Here is a 19,213-nt window from a genome sequence, read left to right on the forward strand (position 1 = left end):
ACTTGGCCATATTGACAAACATCCCAAACAGTCTTCCAGTCGGATTTTCATAGTACATTGAAAGGCTGCAACATTCGGAGATGAAGAATACGGAATTTGTATTTACTTCGTTGGATAAAGTATGGAAATACAGTGGTTGAACCTTGGGGCAGAGAAAAAAGCTCATCTTCCACCCCCACCCCTGTTTTTTTTCAGTTTGTTTACTGACGCATAGGTTTTGGCGCCAGTATTTATCTTTGTGCCTGCAAAGCATGCCTGTGTAGTGCTACATATATTCGACGGCAGAAGTTAGTTGTGGCGGCACCTACCAACATCTTTCAGAACTTCCGCTTACTTTGCACTTGATTCTAAGCCGCAGGCAGTGTTTTGGATTACAAAAACCGGAAAAAAGTGCAGCTTAGATTCAAGTAAACACAATATGTCTTTTGTGAATCTCGGAAAGCATACTTGCCAACCACTTAGTGGTTTTACAAAGCTTTTGGGAATATATATTACCATCTGTAGATGTACCTGGTATCTTGTAATAGTACACTGTACCAGATGCATAAAAATTGCTACAACAAACAGTTTTTGTTTATTGTCAGATCACTACTATCGTCACTTGTGTAGTTGGAAAAAAAAATTGCCTCATTTTCACAGAGGAAAATACCAGCTCACAAAAGGGCTCTAGGAGAAATACACTACCACTACAGTTTTTGTACTAAACCACAAAAATAAAATTACAAAAATAAATAAATAAACAAACTGATCACATGTCCAATATAACATCAAAAAATTTGACGTTGCAAAGGGATTAAAGCGTTAATGCTTAAAGACTGCCCAGGCATTGTTACTTTACAGTAAGAATGCTTGTCAGCATGGAAAGTTACCACACAATTGGCAAACGCTACAGCGACATCAAATGAACATTCCACAGCCTTTGCAGTAACAAAATGTTAAAAATCAGCACTACAGAGATTGCTCAGAGCCAACAACAACTGATGACTGCTAACTTCAAATTATAGCTGACAGGTAATACCTCGGGAACTTACTGTAACTGCACTGTGACTTTTTTTGCAGATAATGGGGAGAGCTGTGTTGACTCACACGGTACACAACCATCTCAACACATTCAGTGGGGTCTCTAGGTGTCCATTATGTACTACAGTACAAACCCCCGAGGAATGTAGTGCACAAAGAATCGTGGTGTACATGGAAACCGGTGGATGGCAAGCGACAATCTTGTTAAGGAGCACTAGTGAGAAAATTTAGAGAAATGGCTGTTGACGCTGACTGCAGAACAATCTACTGCGACTAATAGGCATATAGACAAGTCATTTTGCCCTCACTCTGTTTGTGGTGCAATAGGAAAGGAAATTACTAGTGGTATTGTATTCCTTTCACAATAAGTGAAGCATTTCTTTGATACCTGATGATCCTTGTAGAAGGGTGCGGAAATGGCCAGGTACCAATGCATGTCTCAAGTGTGAAGACCCACAGATTCAGCACATAGTTGAGTCAGTCTGGTTTTGGTCTGGTGTCACCTATGGATATCAAATGCCTCTAACAACTAGTAAGTATAATTTGAGAGCTGTGCAGTATCAGAACTGAATCCTCCAACCTACTGTCTAGCCAACATAATGTCAAAATTTCAGCAATGGGTCTCTCGACTAATAGTGCACTATGGCATAGGTCCTGTTCTTAGCATGCATTTATTGTAATTTCCTGCTTAATGCAAAGTCCTAAGCAATTGGAAAAAAGCACGGTAATTCCTGTATATAAGAAGAGTAAAAAAATGGACCCACAACATTACAATCCAATATCCTTAACAATGGTTTGCTGCAGAATTCTTGAATGTATTTTCACTTTGATTTCCATGAGACAGAAAAGCTTCTGTTCACAAATCAGCACAGATTTAGAAATCATCGTTCATGTGAAACTCGACTTGCTCCTTTCTCACAAGATATCCTGCAAATCAGCGATGAAGGGAACAGGCAGATTCCACATTGCTGTTTCCAGAAAGTGTTTGCCACAGTGCGCCACTGCAGACTGTTGATGAAGGTCTGAAATTACAGATTAGGTTTCAAGATATGTGAATGGCTCGAGATGACTTCTTGTGTAGTAGAAGCCAGAATGTCGTCCTTGATGGTGAGTGTTCATCAGAGGCAGGGGTATTGGGGTTATTCTCAGGAGTGCCCCGGGGAAGTATGATAGGATCACTCTCATTCTCTATACAGGATGTTACAAAAAGGTACGGCCAAACTTTCAGGAAACATTCCTCACACACAAATAAAGAAAATACGTTATGTGGACATGTGTCCGGAAATGCTTAATTTCCATGTTAGAGCTCATTTTAGTTTCGTCAGTATGTACTGTACTTCCTCGATTCACCGCCAGTTGGCCCAATTGAAGGAAGGTAATGTTGACTTCGGTGCTTGTGTTGACATGCGACTCATTGCTCTACAGTAACAGCATCAAGCACATCACTACATAGCATCAACAGGTTAGTGTTTGTCAGGAACGTGGTTTTGCAGTCAGTGCAATGTTTACAAATGCAGAGTTGGCAGATGCCCATTTGATGTATGGATTAGCACTGGGCAATAGCCATGGCGCGGTACGTTTGTATCGAGACAAATTTCCAGAACGAAGGTGTCCCGACAGGAAGACGTTCGAAGAAATTGATCGGCATCTTATGGAGCACGGAACATTCCAGCCAGACCTAGAATGACGAGGACACCTGCAATGGACGAGGCAATTCTTCGTGCAGTTGACGATAACCCTAATGTCAGTGTCAGAGAAGTTACTGCTGTACAAGATAACATTGACCACGTCACTGTATGGAGAGTGCTACGGGAGAACCAGTTGTTTCCATACCATGTACAGCGTGTGCAGGCACTATCAGCAGCTGATTGGCCTCCACGGGTACACTTGTGCAAATGGTTCTCCAACATTGTGTCAATCCTCATTTCAGTGCAAATGTTCTCTTTATGGATGAGGTTTCATTCCAACGTGATCAAATTGTAAATTTTCCCTGTCAACTTGAGTGGGCTGACGATAATCTGCACGCAATTGTGCAATCACGTCATCGACACATATTTTCTGTGAACGTTTGGGCAGGCATTGTTGGTGATGTCTTGATTGGGCCCCATGTTCTTCCACCTACACTCTATGGAGCATGTTATCATGATTTCATACCTGTGCTGCTAGAACATGTGCCTTTACAAGTACAACACAACATGTGGTTCATGCACGATGGAGCTCCTGCACATTTCAGTCGAAGTGTTCGTACGCTTCTCAACAACAGATTCAGTGACCGATGGATTGGTAGAGGCCGACCAATAGCATGGCCTCCACACACTCCCAACCTCAACCCTCTTGACTTTCATTTATGGGGGCATTTGAATACTGTTGTCTACGCAACCCCGGTACCAAATGTAGAGACTCTTCATGCTCATATTGTGGACGGCTGTGATACAATACGCCATTCTCCAGGGCTGCATCAGGGCATCAGGGATTCCATGCGACGGAGGGTGGATGCATGTATCCTCACTAATGGAAGACATTTTGAACATTTCCTGTAACAAAGTGTTTGAAGTCATGCTGGTACATTCTGTTCCTGTGTGTTTCCATTCCATGATTAATGTGATTTGAAGAAAAGTAATAAAATAAGCTCTAACATGGAAAGTAAGCGTTTTCGGACACATGTCCACATAACATATTTTCTTTCTTCGTGTGTGAGGAATGTTTCCTGAAAGTTTGGCAGTACCTTTTTGTAACATCCTGTATAGACTGGTGGTCCAAAACATTATGACCTGCTTAATAGCTTGTTTGTCCATCTTTGGGACAAAATACATCACTGATTCTGCGTATCAGGGATCAGACAGCTTGTTGTTAGGTTTGAGGAGGTATGAAACATTAGATGTCTACACACAGGTCTTGTAATTCACGTAAATAACATATCACTGATTTGCATACGTGGTAATGATGCTTGATAGCGATCCAGATGGGTTCTTTAGGTTTACATCAGGCAAATTTGTCCACCAAGACATCAACATGACGTCACTATAATGCTTTTCAAACCTCTGTAGCATGATTCTGGCTCTGAGACACAGACATTTACACTGCTGAAAGATTACATCGCTGTCGGGGAAGACATCAAGCATGAATCAGAGGCTGAGACGGTTCTGCGACCGTGTGGGCTGCAGATTCCTCGACTTGCGCCATAGGGTGGTGGGGTTTCGGGTTCCGCTGGATAGGTCAGGAGTCCACTACATGCAACAAGCGGCTACACGGGTAGCAGGGGTTGTGTGGCGTGGGCTGGGCGGTTTTTTAGGTTAGATGGCCTTGGGCAAGTACAGAAAGGGCAACAGCCTCAACGGGTGCGGGGCAAAGTCAGGACATGCGGGGACCAAGCAGCAATCGGTATTGTAATTGTCAACTGTCGAAGATGCGTTGGTAAAGTACCGGAACTTCAAGCGCTGATAGAAAGCACCGAAGCTGAAATCGTTATAGGTACAGAAAGCTGGCTTAAGCCAGAGATAAATTCTGCCGAAATTTTTACAAAGGTACACACGGTATTTAGAAAGGATAGATTGCATGCAACCGGTGGTGGAGTGTTCATCGCTGTTAGTAGTAGTTCATCCTGTAGTGAAGTAGAAGTGGATAGTTCCTGTGAATTATTATGGGTGGAGGTTACACTAAACAACCGAACTAGGTTAATAATTGGCTCCTTTTACCGACCTCCCGACTCAGCAGCATTAGTGGCAGAACAACTGAGAGAAAATTTGGAATACATTTCACATAAATTTTCTCAGCATGTTATAGTCTTAGGTGGAGATTTCAATTTACCAGATATAGACTGGGACACTCAGATGTTTAGGACGGGTGGTAGGGACAGAGCATCGAGTGACATTATACTGAGTGCACTATCCGAAAATTACCTCGAGCAATTAAACAGAGAACCGACTCGTGGAGATAACATCTTGGACCTACTGATAACAAACAGACCCGAACTTTTCGAATCTGTATGTACAGAACAGGGAATCAGTGATCATAAGGCCGTTGCAGCATCCCTGAATATGGAAGTTAATAGGAATATAAAAAAAGGGAGGAAGGTTTATCTGTTTAGCAAGAGTAATAGAAGGCAGATTTCAGACTACCTAACAGATCAAAACGAAAATTTCTGTTCCGACACTGACAATGTTGAGTGTTTATGGAAAAAGTTCAAGGCAATCGTAAAATGCGTTTTAGACAGGTACGTGCCGAGTAAAACTGTGAGGGACGGGAAAAACCCACCGTGGTACAACAACAAAGTTAGGAAACTACTGCGAAAGCAAAGAGAGCTCCACTCCAAGTTTAAACGCAGCCAAAACCTCTCAGACAAACTGAAGCTAAACGATGTCAAAGTTAGCGTAAGGAGGGCTATGCGTGAAGCGTTCATTGAATTCGAAAGTAAAATTCTATGTACCGACTTGACAGAAAATCCTAGGAAGTTCTGGTCTTACGTTAAATCAGTAAGTGGCTCGAAACAGCATATCCAGACACTACGGGATGATGATGGCATTGAAACAGAGGATGACACGCGTAAAGCTGAAATACTAAACACCTTTTTCCAAAGCTGTTTCACAGAGGAAGACCGCACTGCAGTTCCTTCTCTAAATCCTCGCACAAACGAAAAAATGGCTGACATCGAAATAAGTGTCCAAGGAATAGAAAAGCAACTGGAATCACTCAATAGAGGAAAGTCCACTGGACCTGACGGGATACCAATTCGATTCTACACAGAGTACGCGAAAGAACTTGCCCCCCTTCTAACAGCCGTGTACCGCAAGTCTCTAGAGGAACGGAGGGTTCCAAATGATTGGAAAAGAGCACAGATAGTCCCAGTCTTCAAGAAGGGTCGTCGAGCAGATGCGCAAAACTATAGACCTATATCTCTTACGTCGATCTCTTGTAGAATTTTAGAACATGTTTTTTGCTCGCGTATCATGTCATTTCTGGAAACCCAGAATCTACTATGTAGGAATCAACATGGATTCCGGAAACAGCGATCGTGTGAGACCCAACTCGCCTTATTTGTTCATGAGACCCAGAAAATATTAGATACAGGCTCCCAGGTAGATGCTATTTTTCTTGACTTCCGGAAGGCGTTCGATACAGTTCCGCACTGTCGCCTGATAAACAAAGTAAGAGCCTACGGAATATCAGACCAGCTGTGTGGCTGGATTGAAGAGTTTTTAGCAAACAGAACACAGCATGTTGTTATCAATGGAGAGACGTCTACAGACGTTAAAGTAACCTCTGGCGTGCCACAGGGGAGTGTTATGGGACCATTGCTTTTCACAATATATATAAATGACTTAGTAGATAGTGTCGGAAGTTCCATGCGGCTTTTCGCGGATGATGCTGTAGTATACAGAGAAGTTGCTGCATTAGAAAATTGTAGCGAAATACAGGAAGATCTGCAGCGGATAGGCACTTGGTGCAGGGAGTGGCAACTGACCCTTAACATAGACAAATGTAATGTATTGCGAATACATAGAAAGAAGGATCCTTTATTGTATGATTATATGATAGCGGAACAAACACTGGTAGCAGTTACTTCTGTAAAATATCTGGGAGTATGCGTACGGAACGATTTGAAGTGGAATGATCATATAAAACTAATTGTTGGTAAGGCGGGTACCAGGTTGAGATTCATTGGGAGAGTGCTTAGAAAATGTAGTCCATCAACAAAGGAGGTGGCTTACAAAACACTCGTTCGAACTATACTTGAGTATTGCTCATCAGTGTGGGATCCGTACCAGGTCGGGTTGACGGAGGAGATAGAGAAGATCCAAAGAAGAGCGGCGCGTTTCATCACTGGGTTATTTGGTAACCGTGATAGCGTTACGGAGATGTTTAATAAACTCAAGTGGCAGACTCTGCAAGAGAGGCGCTCTGCATCGCGGTGTAGCTTGCTCGCAAGGTTTCGAGAAGGTGCGTTTCTGGATGAGGTATCGAATATATTGCTTCCCCCTACTTATACTTCCCGAGGAGATCACGAATGCAAAATTAGAGAGATTAGAGCGCGCGCGGAGGCTTTCAGACAGTCGTTCTTCCCGCGAACCATACGCGACTGGAACAGGAAAGGGAGGTAATGACAGTGGCACGTAAAGTGCCCTCCGCCACACACCGTTGGGTGGCTTGCGGAGTATCAATGTAGATGTAGATGTAGATGAAGGGACATAGGTGATTCACAGCTGTCAGCATGTCTTCGATTACTACATGCAAGTGCAGGAGAATGTCTCCCAAGCATAATGCTGCTCCCACCAGCCAGCATCCGTGGTGTGCTGCACATTTGGAGCTGCCATTCACCCCGATGATGGTTTTTGTGGAGACACCTACCAACCTAGTGTAGCAAAAATGGGATTCACCCAAAGAGCCAACATTTCCATTGATTGATGGTTTAATCCGAATGGTCCTGTGCCCACTGCAATCACAACTGATGATGTTGTTGGGTAGACATGTGAACATGTAGGAGTGGTCTGCTGCGGAGCTCCGTGTTCCAGAATTTACAATGAACAGTGTGCTATGGAACACTTGTGCGTGCACCAGCATTGTGCTACAAATCACCATCTATCCACATTGCAGCCAGACATGCCTCCAAACCCCAAGTACTGTGAAGAGTCATGTATGTCTAACCATTTAGCACCTAGTGATAGATAGCTCATGAACATTTGACCAGCACTGCCGCTTTTGAGATGTGTGTCACAGGCTCAGCATAATAATAATCTGCCATTTATCAAAATCACTTATCTCAACTGATTTCCCCATTTGCAGCCCATATCTTCCCTAAAGTGAGCCCCCATCTGCGTCTGCTCTATTTACATATTTTTGTTACTGCATCACATGCCCCCTATGCCACCAGGCAGCATCCAACTCGCAGTGGGCAGTGGTCATAATGTTTTGGCTAATAAGTGTACATTAAGGATCTGACAGCCAATGTGGCCAGCACTATGAGGCTGTTTGCTGATGACGCTATTGTGTATGAGCAAATGTCGCCATTGAGTGACTATAGGAGGCTATAAGATGACTTGGACAAAATTTGTGATTGGTGAGATGAATGGAAGCTTACTGTAAATATAAAAAAATGTAGGTTAATGCAGATGAGAAGGAAAAAAAAATCCCATGATGTTTGAATACAGCATCAGTAGTATGCTGCTTGACAGTCATGTCAATTAAATACCTAGGCATAATGTTCCAAAGCAGTAAAACATGAAACAAGCAAAATTGGTTGTAGGGAAGGCAAATGGACAAATTGGTTTATTGCAAGAATTTTAGGAAAGTGTAGCTTATCTCTAAAGGACACAACACTAGTGTGACCCATTCTTTAGCATTGCTTGAGTGTTTGGAATCTGCACGACATTGGATTAAAGGAAGACATTGAACCAATTCAGAGATTTGTCACCAGTAAGTTTGACCAGCACATAAGTATTATAGAGATGCTTCATGAACTCAAATAGCAACCCCTGGAGGGAAGATGATATTCTTTTCACAAAACACTATTAAACTATTTAGGTACCTCGCACTTGAAGCTGACTTTAGGTCGATCCTACAGCGACCAATTTACAATTCATGTAAAGGCCACAAAGACAAGAGAAATTAGGGCTTGTACAGAGGTATATAGACTATCATTTTTCCTAGCACTATTTGTCAGTGGAACAGGGCAAGAAATTACTAAGGTGGCTTGTGGGGTATGTACGTAATTTTAATCAGCATGATAGATACATTTTTGTACATGTTTACTTTCAAGGAACTTTGTTGTGCTGTTCTTTTTTAATAAAAACAAATACAAAGCTCGTGTGGGGTATGTACGTAATTTTAATCAGCATGATGGATACATTTTGTACATGTTTACTTTCAAGGAACTTTGTTGTGCTGTTCTTTTTTAATAAAAACAAATACGAAGCTCGTGCTTATTCACTCCATTCCTGGCTGATGAAAGTATCTATTGTAATTATCATCTTTCTCATGTTCCCAGTACCTCGGAAACTCTCTGTCAATTGCATTTCTTTTTATTTGGCATTTATGGTGTGGACATCTTGGAATTCACGAGCATCTATTCTGTTATCAGAAACATTACATTCTCTTCAGACCATTCTGCTGCTCAAAGATCTTGAGTTGAAGACAAAAGTTCACTGATGAAACACCAGAATTTAGCTCTTTCTCTCCTGCTCTCACCAATGCAGAGATGATGGAGACTTCGTTTGACAGTTCATCGAAGGACTGATAATGGGCAGAACACGAGTGAACACCTGTGAATGCTAACCAAATGCAACAGAATGGTGTCTGCTTGTGCTCAGCTACTGTTCAGAGCCACAGAGAATTCTTGTTCATTTGTGTCCGCTCCAGTGAAAAATGAGTTTCAGACCTGCAGTCCAGTCTTTTAAGTTTAGTAGGCAGATGGATCAGTCATGTTTTGGGCCAGTATGGTATACAGATGTCTGACACATATCATTTCTAATGAGGCTATTTGAGGGCTGTGCAATTTGATGACAGGATCCTCGAAACTACTGACCTGTCATATAGTCGACATTTGGATGATCATTGGTTGTGTTTCAAGATGACAATGCACAAGTACACCATGGGATATGAATGATGGAGGAAATCAAAGTCAAAATGAGGGCAGCTCAGTCTGTATTATTGTAAAATATTAGGAGAGAGAGAGTCACAGACATGATATGCAAGTTGAGATGGTAATCACAAAAAGAAATACTTTTTTGCTGTGGCAAGATCTTTTCACAAAATTCCAGTCTCCAACTTCATCCTCCAAATGCAAAAACATTTTAATTTTCATAGCACTCACCTTCATAGGGAAAAATGATCGTTATAATAAAACACAACAAATCAGAGATCACACAAAGCAATTTAAGTGTTACTTTTCCCCACACATTGTTCAAGAGTGGAACGGTAGAGAAACAGTATGAAAGTGGTTTGATAAATCCTCTGTCAGGCACTGATTTGTGAAATGCAGAGTAGTCATATAGATGCAGACATTTCATATCCCATAAGCACGGTGGTTGTGGTGGTCTAGTGGGTAGCGCACTAGACTCCAATCAGGAGGTCCTGGGCTCGATTCCCCATAAAACATAAAAGTGGGGATTTTTCCTTGTTCCAGTGACTGCAGGATCGCCCCAGGTGACACCAACCTGCTATCAGATGACTCCTGGGGATGTTTCCCAGGGGTAGAAGGAAGCTGGGGTGATAGGCCATAACCCTCTCCCTCCTAGTGCCACGGTGAACAAAGGCTGCACCCTACCTGCTGTCAGGACAACAGCCCAGTCACTGCCTGCCATCATAGACCTTACTTTAACTTTTATGTTGTATGCGTCTGAACAATTACTTTAACACAGTACAAATACAGAAATGAACAAGACCAGAATAATTAACATATTCTGTTGGATTTTCTGTTGCGGCTATATCATAAATTAAACAACAACAGAAAGACATCTTCAATCAATTTTCTAAAATTCATGACATAAAAGTATTGTATAAATCATTAAAACTCTACTGTACTCTATCGAAATTGTAATACTCCTGGGTAGACGCCAACGTTAGCATGCAGCTAGAGCCAGTGTTGACATGATTTTTAGGCTGTTGTCCACATCCAACTAGATGAATAGCAGACTGGTATGCACACCCCACATCAGTTACATGATCCTCAAACATTTTGAAAACATTGTCACACTTTCACACACGATAATATTAGATACATACAGATACAGGGTACATACCTTTCACCCTGGTGTGGGTTGGAAGGTTGGGGGGGAGGGGGGAGGTGGCATGGAAAGGGCATCTGGCCACAATTTACCACTAATACTGCCAAATCCACATTAACATGCTGAGACTGTGATAGCAGGGGATAAAGACTAAGAAAAAGAAAAAGTAAAATGTATCAAAGTTGTGAGGTAAAAGTTTGTGCCCACTGCCAGAAGAAAATTCACTCCAGATTTAATGTTGCAACAGTGCATATGGAGTACATGAAATGATCACATTTACAGATCAATACTGCAAATGCTTCTCAGCTAGCATGTATCGACCCATGCCAAAACACACACATTAGTATGTGGTGTAGCCCTCACTGGTGACAATGCAGGCACTGACTATAGCATTCAGTCGATAGTACAGATGGCAAAAACTGTCCTGAGATAAATTATGTCACACATGCTCAATCTGTTCAGATAGTTATGTAAGAGTTGTTGGTTGACAAGTTGCACGAGTCACTTCTCATCCCATGTTCCCACATGTGCTCGGTTGGAGACAAACTCGTAGAACATGGTGGCCCGGGAAGTCACTGTTCATCTTTCTGAGAACACTGAGTTTCGTGGGCAGTGTGTGGGTCAACACTGTACTGTTGGAACAGTACATTACCTTCCAGCTGCAAGAATGCAAAAATAACGGGTGTAACATCTTTCTGTATGTACCAAGTGCAGAAACACCACAGACGAATGAGAGTTGTAGTTTATCGCACCCCAGACCATAAGGCCTGGGGTGGGGCCACTGTATCTTGGACTAATGCACTCTACACGAGAGTGCTCACCAGATTTATGTCATTTGCTGATACGACCATCACTTGTCTGCGAGCGGAATCTGCTTTCATCACTTACAACCATGGCGTGCCATGCCATCCTCAAAGAGATCCTCTGATGGCACCACTCGAACCATGCATGTCAGTGCTGAGGCACGATTGGAAGACGGGATAGATGTGTGCACGTCCGTAATGCAACTGGCAATAACTGCTTCGCAACAGTTTGTGTTGACACATCTGGGCCTCACAAGACCTTTTATCTGTGCTGTGGTAGCCGTATGATCTGCAACTGCTGCCCTTTCAGTACAACAATCCTAGTGAGCATCTGTGCTGTGTGGATGTCCAGAACCTCGACTACGTGTGTGAGAATGTTCACGTGACTACTGATACTAGCAATGTTGCATAACTGACGCAGCACATCCAACTTGTGTGGCAATTCCCCCGAAAGGACCATCCTGCCACTCGGAAGCCCACAATTTTACCCCTTTTTAAACTCACTCGTTGGCCATAAGAATCACGAGTGTGCCTTCCTGGCATGGTTGCCTGCTTGCTTCACATGTCTGCATCACACTGGCTGTGAGCATTTCCTATTAAAGGGTAGACACATATAGCACTCTGATAGCTATGCCATTACACTATCTGTTGGCGGATGACACTGAAACCATTGCCAGTACATCTACTATTCCCAGGTGACATGTGTTGTCATCAGAACAAAATTGACATTGTGTTTCCAGGTGTACAATATAAGCTGTATCAGCAGAAACATGTGACTAAAAAGATGCTAGCCTTACATTATTCTTGCACATTATCATTATCTTTGATGTTAATATGACAAGAAACATGAAAAATGCAATATTGAAAGTGAAGTTCATGGGAGAGATCTATGAACCGTTCAAAGTAAAGACAGGAGTGAGGCATGAGGATGGCCATCACCCACTCTATTTAACTCAGTTTTGGAGAAAATAATCAGGACATGGGACAAAAGAGACAGATGGGTGAAGACTGAACTGTCGCCCTCCAAGTGCCGTGCCAAACAAAGACTGCACTCTACGTGTAGTCAGATCATGTCACACACCACACCATGACTTTCGAAATATATATGCACATGTAGATAAAATGTCTGGCCTTTGCTGATGATATAGCCATCATAACAAATAACAGAAAAGAAGACAAAAAAGCTCTACAAACTCTTTATCAAATCTCAATCAAAACGGGACTACAAATCTCAAATGAAAAAAACTTGTACATTGACACAATGTAAAGAGACAGACACCCACTGGTAACAAAGTATGGGAAGATATCACATGAAGAAAGTTTCCAGTGCATGGAAGAGATTACACAGAAAATAAGACTGAACTCAACATCCAATGAAAAAAGAATCACAAAACTACATAAGGTATTCAGACTTATATGGAACAATTATAACAAAAGAAGTTTTTCCATCAATGCCAAATTAAGACACTGTAGTACAGTAGTTACCACAGGCCTTGTACACCTCAGAACAACAGCCATGAAGGGAAGAACAAAAATCAAAGAGATGGAAAAACAGAAGGAAAGATCTACAGGCCAGTTCAGAGAGAGGGGATCTGGATAAACATATTGACAAAAGAACTGTACAAATACAAACAGAGGATTAAAAACAGCACCAGGTAAAGAAGGACAAGGTTCTAGAGACACATACAAATTATGCACAAAAACAGACTTACCAAGAATATTTTTTATATAGTTATGACTAATAAAGTGAAAACCAACTGGGTATAGGAAACCATGGAGGACCTCAAGAAACAAAACATCTCCACAGAAGACATCACAGACAGGAAAAAATACAGAGTAAAAAACTGGAAAACAGAAATTTCAGCAGATATTGAAAGAGAAGAAAATGGGGAAGAACGGTACAGAAGAGAGGAAGAGGAATCACAATGAATATATGAGAAGTTTTTGAAAGACAAATGAAATAGACAAAAAAAAAGCCTTGAAAATTGATGGTGCTCTCCTTAAGGGGGTATTAATTAACAATAATTCAATATAATAATAATAATAATAATAACAATAACAATAATAAGAAGAACTAAAAGAAAAATATAGACAAAGACTAACAGAAATACTGAAAACAGAATTGACAGCAAGAAACAAGACAAAAGCTATAAATACTTATGCCATACCAATATTGACCTACTCATTTGGAGTAGTGAAATGGAGTAACACAGACCTAGAAGCACTCAATACACTTACACGATCACAATGCCACAAATATAGAATACATCACATACATTCAGCAACAGAAAGATTCACATTAAGCAGAAAGAAAGCAGGAAGGGGATTTATCGACAGAAAAAAACTACATTATGGACAGGTAGACAATTTAAGAAATTTCTTTCTAGAATGAGCAGAAACTAGCAAAATACACAAAGCAATCACTCATATAAATACATCGGCTACACCACTGCAACTTCATAACCACTTCTACAACCCTTTAGATCACATAACATCAACAGATACGAAGAAAGTAAATTGGAAAAAGAAAACACTTCATGGCAAGCACCCGTATCATCTAACACAGCCACACATCGATCAAGACGCATCCAACACATGGCTAAGAAAAGGCAATATATACAGTGAGACAGAAGGATTCATGATTGCAATACAGGATCAAACAATAAACACCAGGTATTACAGCAAGCATATTATTAAAGATCCCAATACCACAACGGATAAATGCAGACTTTGTAAACAACAAATAGAAACAGTAGATCACATCACAAGCAGATGTACAATACTAGCAAATACAGAATACCCCAGAAGACATGACAATGTCGCAAAAATAATACATCAACAGCTTGCCTTACAACATAAACTTTTAAAACAACATGTTCCTACATACAAGTATACACCACAAAATGTACTGGAGAATGATGAATACAAATTATACTGGAACAGAACCATTATAACAGATAAAACAACGCCACATAACAAACCTGACATCATACTCACCAATAAAAAGAAGAAATTAACACAACTAATCGAAATATCCATACCCAATACAACAAATATACAAAAGAAAATAGGAGAAAAAATTGAAAAATACATCCAACTGGCTGAGGAAGTCAAAGACATGTGGCATCAGGATAAAGTTGACATTGTACCAATTATACTATCAACTACAGGAGTCATACCACACAATATCCACCAGTACATCAATGCAATACAGCTACATCCAAACATATATATACAACTACAGAAATCAGTAATTATTGATACATGTTCAATTACCCGAAAGTTCCTAAATGCAATATAACACATACCATACAGTTGAAAGGAAGTGACGCTTTATCAAGGTCCACGTCACTTTCCATTTTTAACCAGACTTAACGTCTGAGGAAGTAAAGAATAACAATAATAATAATGACACTGTCTCTGTCTCAAGAAATTGATCTTCGAAGATCAGCTGAAGTTATCTCCCATGTCTTACTCTGCCTCTGTCCATGTGAATAATAGTAAAATTTAGGCTTATTTGGGAAAACAGCATCAAAGAAATTGTTTATTACAAATGGAACAACAGTATTATAGATTGCACATGACAAAGATTTATTGTCACAAATTGATGTTATCACCACTCTTGATAAATCCTGTTAATACAGTACAATAAAAATAACAACACCCGATAAATCTCTGTACACACGCCACATTACCACAAGTGAAAACTACATGGAGTGGAAACAGGGAGATACTACGATGCAAAATTGTTTCCATCTTATGACCTTTTTGTTGTTGCTGTGGTAGTCTGAAGATTGGATTGCTGCAGCTCTCAATACTAATCTATCCTGTGCAAACCTCATCACCTCCACCTCTACATATCTATTACAACACCCACCCGTTTAAACCTGCTAGTTGTCGTGAAGTCTTGATCTATTTCTACAGTTTTTATACCCCTTCCCTTCCAACACACACACACACACACACACACACACACACACACACACACACACACTAGCCACCAAGGAAGAGCCTACAGCTTTGATTCAACCCCCCCCCCCCCCCCTCCCCGTCGTACCCTCATACCTCCCTAACTATGCTTTGTTCGATACTCCATCTTCCACCATCGCAACGAATTCCTCCATCCTCCATGAGATATATACATCCTAAGCACCAATCCTGTAAAACTGTTGTCAACCTTTCTGCCACAACTCTTAGCCCTGCAGACGTCTTGGTACTTTCTAAAGGCCTCACCTTTAGCCCAAAACCTAAATTCAAGTGTGCTGGACTTGTAAAGGACCTTCTTTCCTTACCTAATCTCTGCAGCTGAAATTTCTTCAATGTGCGTTACGGAGGTATGAGGGTATGACTGGAAGAGGCGGGGGGGGGGGGGGGGGGGGGGTTGAATCATAGTTGTAGGCTCTTCCTTGGTGGCTAGTGTGTGTGTGTTGGAAGGGAAGGGGTATAAAAACTGTTGAAATAGATCAAGACTATGCTCCAGACTGAATGCGGAAAGGCATAATCAGTCTTAAATGATGATGATGATGCATCCCACTAATAACAGCCAACAAAAACCTCACATAGAACCTTGCTTAAAACAGTTCCAGCCTCCCTCCCACCCTGAACCTCCCATTCCAGCCAGTCATCTCTTGGTTATCTTTCAGGAATTCATCACTTCTAACCCGGCCTTACTTTCCTTTCCTAAATCCTCCCTAGTGAGACCAACATCACTCCTATCTAACACACAGCTACCCATATCCTTAAAATCAATCCGTGCCTTATCATCTTTCCTACAGATAAAAGCTTCATCACAGTGTTCATGAATCATAGTGACTATGTGGCTGAGAGTCTTCACCAACTTTCTAACACCTCTGCATACAAACCTTACAACCATGATCACATCCGTGAATTCCAACAAGACTCCAGCAGGTCTCCAAGACCTTAAGTCCATCCCATAACCTGACTCCTGGATCTATCTCCCTCCTCACACCACTCCTTCCTTTTTACCTATTCGCCAACCCAACTACACAGGTCTCTCCACTTGCCCAACTGTGGCTGGGTACAATCCTCCCACTGAACATCACATGCAAACCATTGTCTGTAACCTCCCATCCTACAGTGAAGACAATGCTTACTTCCTTCACCGCCTTTCTGCAGTTCCTGTTTTGCTACCACATGACTCCTTGCTGGTTACTATGGATGCAACATCATTTTACAACATCCCCCATGCCCATGGCCTCACTTTCCAAACATCCTCCTGATACCAAACCCACCACCTCTTTCCAAATCCCCTTCCCCAAACACATCCTGACTCACAATTATTTCACTTTCATAGACCAAGTCACAGGGTGAAATGCCTAAAGCTCGCACCACAAGTATGAAGTGCTATTGATTTGCGGCTTTGACTGAATGGATTGGTAGACAGGGACTCATTACTGTTACCCAATCAACAGATTGTAAAAATCCTTTCTTGTGCAGATGTACACTTTTTAAATGAAACTGTGCTTACTGACATTAACAAACTAAAAATATGGTAAATCAGAATGTCAGTGGGGTTTGTTGCAGGATTCTAGTACAGGTTGTCAATGAGATACAGTATTTTTAAAAGTTTCCACACCAATACTAGTTTGTGCCACTCAATCTGGGTAGTTGCTAGGTATGATGTTGTTTGCTTACAGTGTGTTTGTGTGTGTGTGGGTAGTTGCTAGGTATGATGTTGTTTGCTTACAGTGTGTTTGTGTGTGTGGGTAGTTGCTAGGCAACCTCTTCAACCAGTTATGTGGAAGTCATAGCCTAACTCTTAGCAACATAACAGATGAAACAAGTAGTTGATCCACATGTTACCTCTTGCACAATCGCATGTGGAAATGGCATTAATCGGGCAAGTGTCCTATGCATTCTCCATTGATATATGTGTATCCCTTTCTATAAAGAGCTGCATGGAATTGATCAAGAGAATTGTGTTAACTTCCATACATGGGCATTAAGACAGGATACTCCAGATGTATCATGTATCTTGTTTAGCGGTGAAGGAAATTTTAACAATCGTGGCCTGGTAAAGTGCTGAAATAAGCACAATTGGTCTGTTAACAATTGTCTTTGGCTGTGGCAGGTGGAATCTCAGCATCTTTGGAGTGTAAATGTGTGGTGTGAGGCAGTGAACCATCAGCTCATAGGCCCGTTTTTCTTAGAAAGAACACTGAATGCGCACAAGTATCACAGCCTCCTAACAAATCATCTTCCACGGATGCTAGAAGAGATTCCTCTGCAGACTAGGAGCAACTTGTGGTACCAATACGATGGCTGTACAACTCACAGTGCACGAAGTACAACATGGCTTCACAAACTGTTTACAAATCATTAGATTGGATGCAGAGGACCTGTATCTCGGTTGATCCATTCGCCAAATTTCATGCCTGGAGACTTTTTTTCTATGGGGAAAGCTGAAAGACTGTCTACAAGGGCATACCAACTACATCTGATGATATGCAATGATGTATTACTGCAGCCTGTCAGATTGTCCCTGCTGAAATACTGGTATGTGTGCAGCAGTCTTTCCATACCAGAATGGGAGCATATACTGGTGCTGCCAGTGGTCATTTTGAACACAGCCTGTGATGATCAATTGTCTCATTACTGGTCACAATCCACATAACTAGTGTATGGACTTGGACTGTTCTTTGGTGTGTGCTACCGCAGCTAATGTACAAGTGTTGGTGTGGGAACTTTACAGCTAATGTACAAGTGTTGGCGTGGGACCTTTTCAAAATATGATATCTCATGAATGGCTCACACTAGACTCCTGCAACAAACACCGCTGATAGACTAATTTACCCTACTTTTAGTTAATACCGATAGGCATAGTTTCATTTAAAAAAGTTTATGTTTGCACAAAAAATGCACTTTCTAATATCACTACAACCTGTTGGTTGGTTACTAGCATAAGCCCCCAACTACCAATCCATTCTGTGAAAACCACACATCAATAGCACTTTCCATTTCTGCAATGTTTGTGGTGCAGGTTTTAAGTGATTATCCCTGTATAAACAAATCTGTAGTACTGCCATGGGTACTCGCATGGTGCCATCCTATACCAGCTTTTATATTGGCCATCAGGAGAAGTCCTTCCTATCCTGTCAACACCTAAAACCCATTGTCTGATTCAGAGTAATTGAGACATTTTCATGATCTGGACTCATGGTATAGACTGCTTCTTCCATAACCTAAAAACCTACTCCCAAATCATCTTAACCTGATTATTCTCAACTCAATGCGCCATATCACTAGACATCGATATCCATAAATACATGTCAAGTGGACCAACCACCAACAGTACCTCCCTCCACTTTGACAGCCGTCACCCATTCCATGTCAAAAAGGCTTTTCCATGCAGCCTTGTCACACGTGGACTCACTATCCCCAGTGGAAAGCAGGAGTTGTCTAAATATGGCAATAGCACTACCAGAGCCACAGTATCCTATCCGTCTCATTCATAAATAGACCTCCCGTGCCATCTCCTCATTTCACACCTGTAACCCTGCTAACCAGACAATGGTCAGCACTCATCTAATCACCCAGGCCTTGAAAAGCTCAACCACATCCTTCACTGGGGCTTTGGCTATCTCAGATGGGGTATACTGTACTCAAGATACTACCCTATTCCTGCAAAGTAATGTTCCACTGCCCACACAA

General features: G+C 41.5%; 1 pseudogene; it reads right to left on the reverse strand.

Annotated features, from left to right (window-relative positions):
* Positions 1-19,213, reverse strand: part of LOC124622189 — a 104,967-nt pseudogene that overhangs the window by 12,836 nt on the left and 72,918 nt on the right.

The sequence above is a fragment of the Schistocerca americana genome, chromosome 7 (assembly GCF_021461395.2).
Source record: "Schistocerca americana isolate TAMUIC-IGC-003095 chromosome 7, iqSchAmer2.1, whole genome shotgun sequence".
NCBI lineage: Eukaryota > Metazoa > Arthropoda > Insecta > Orthoptera > Acrididae > Schistocerca > Schistocerca americana.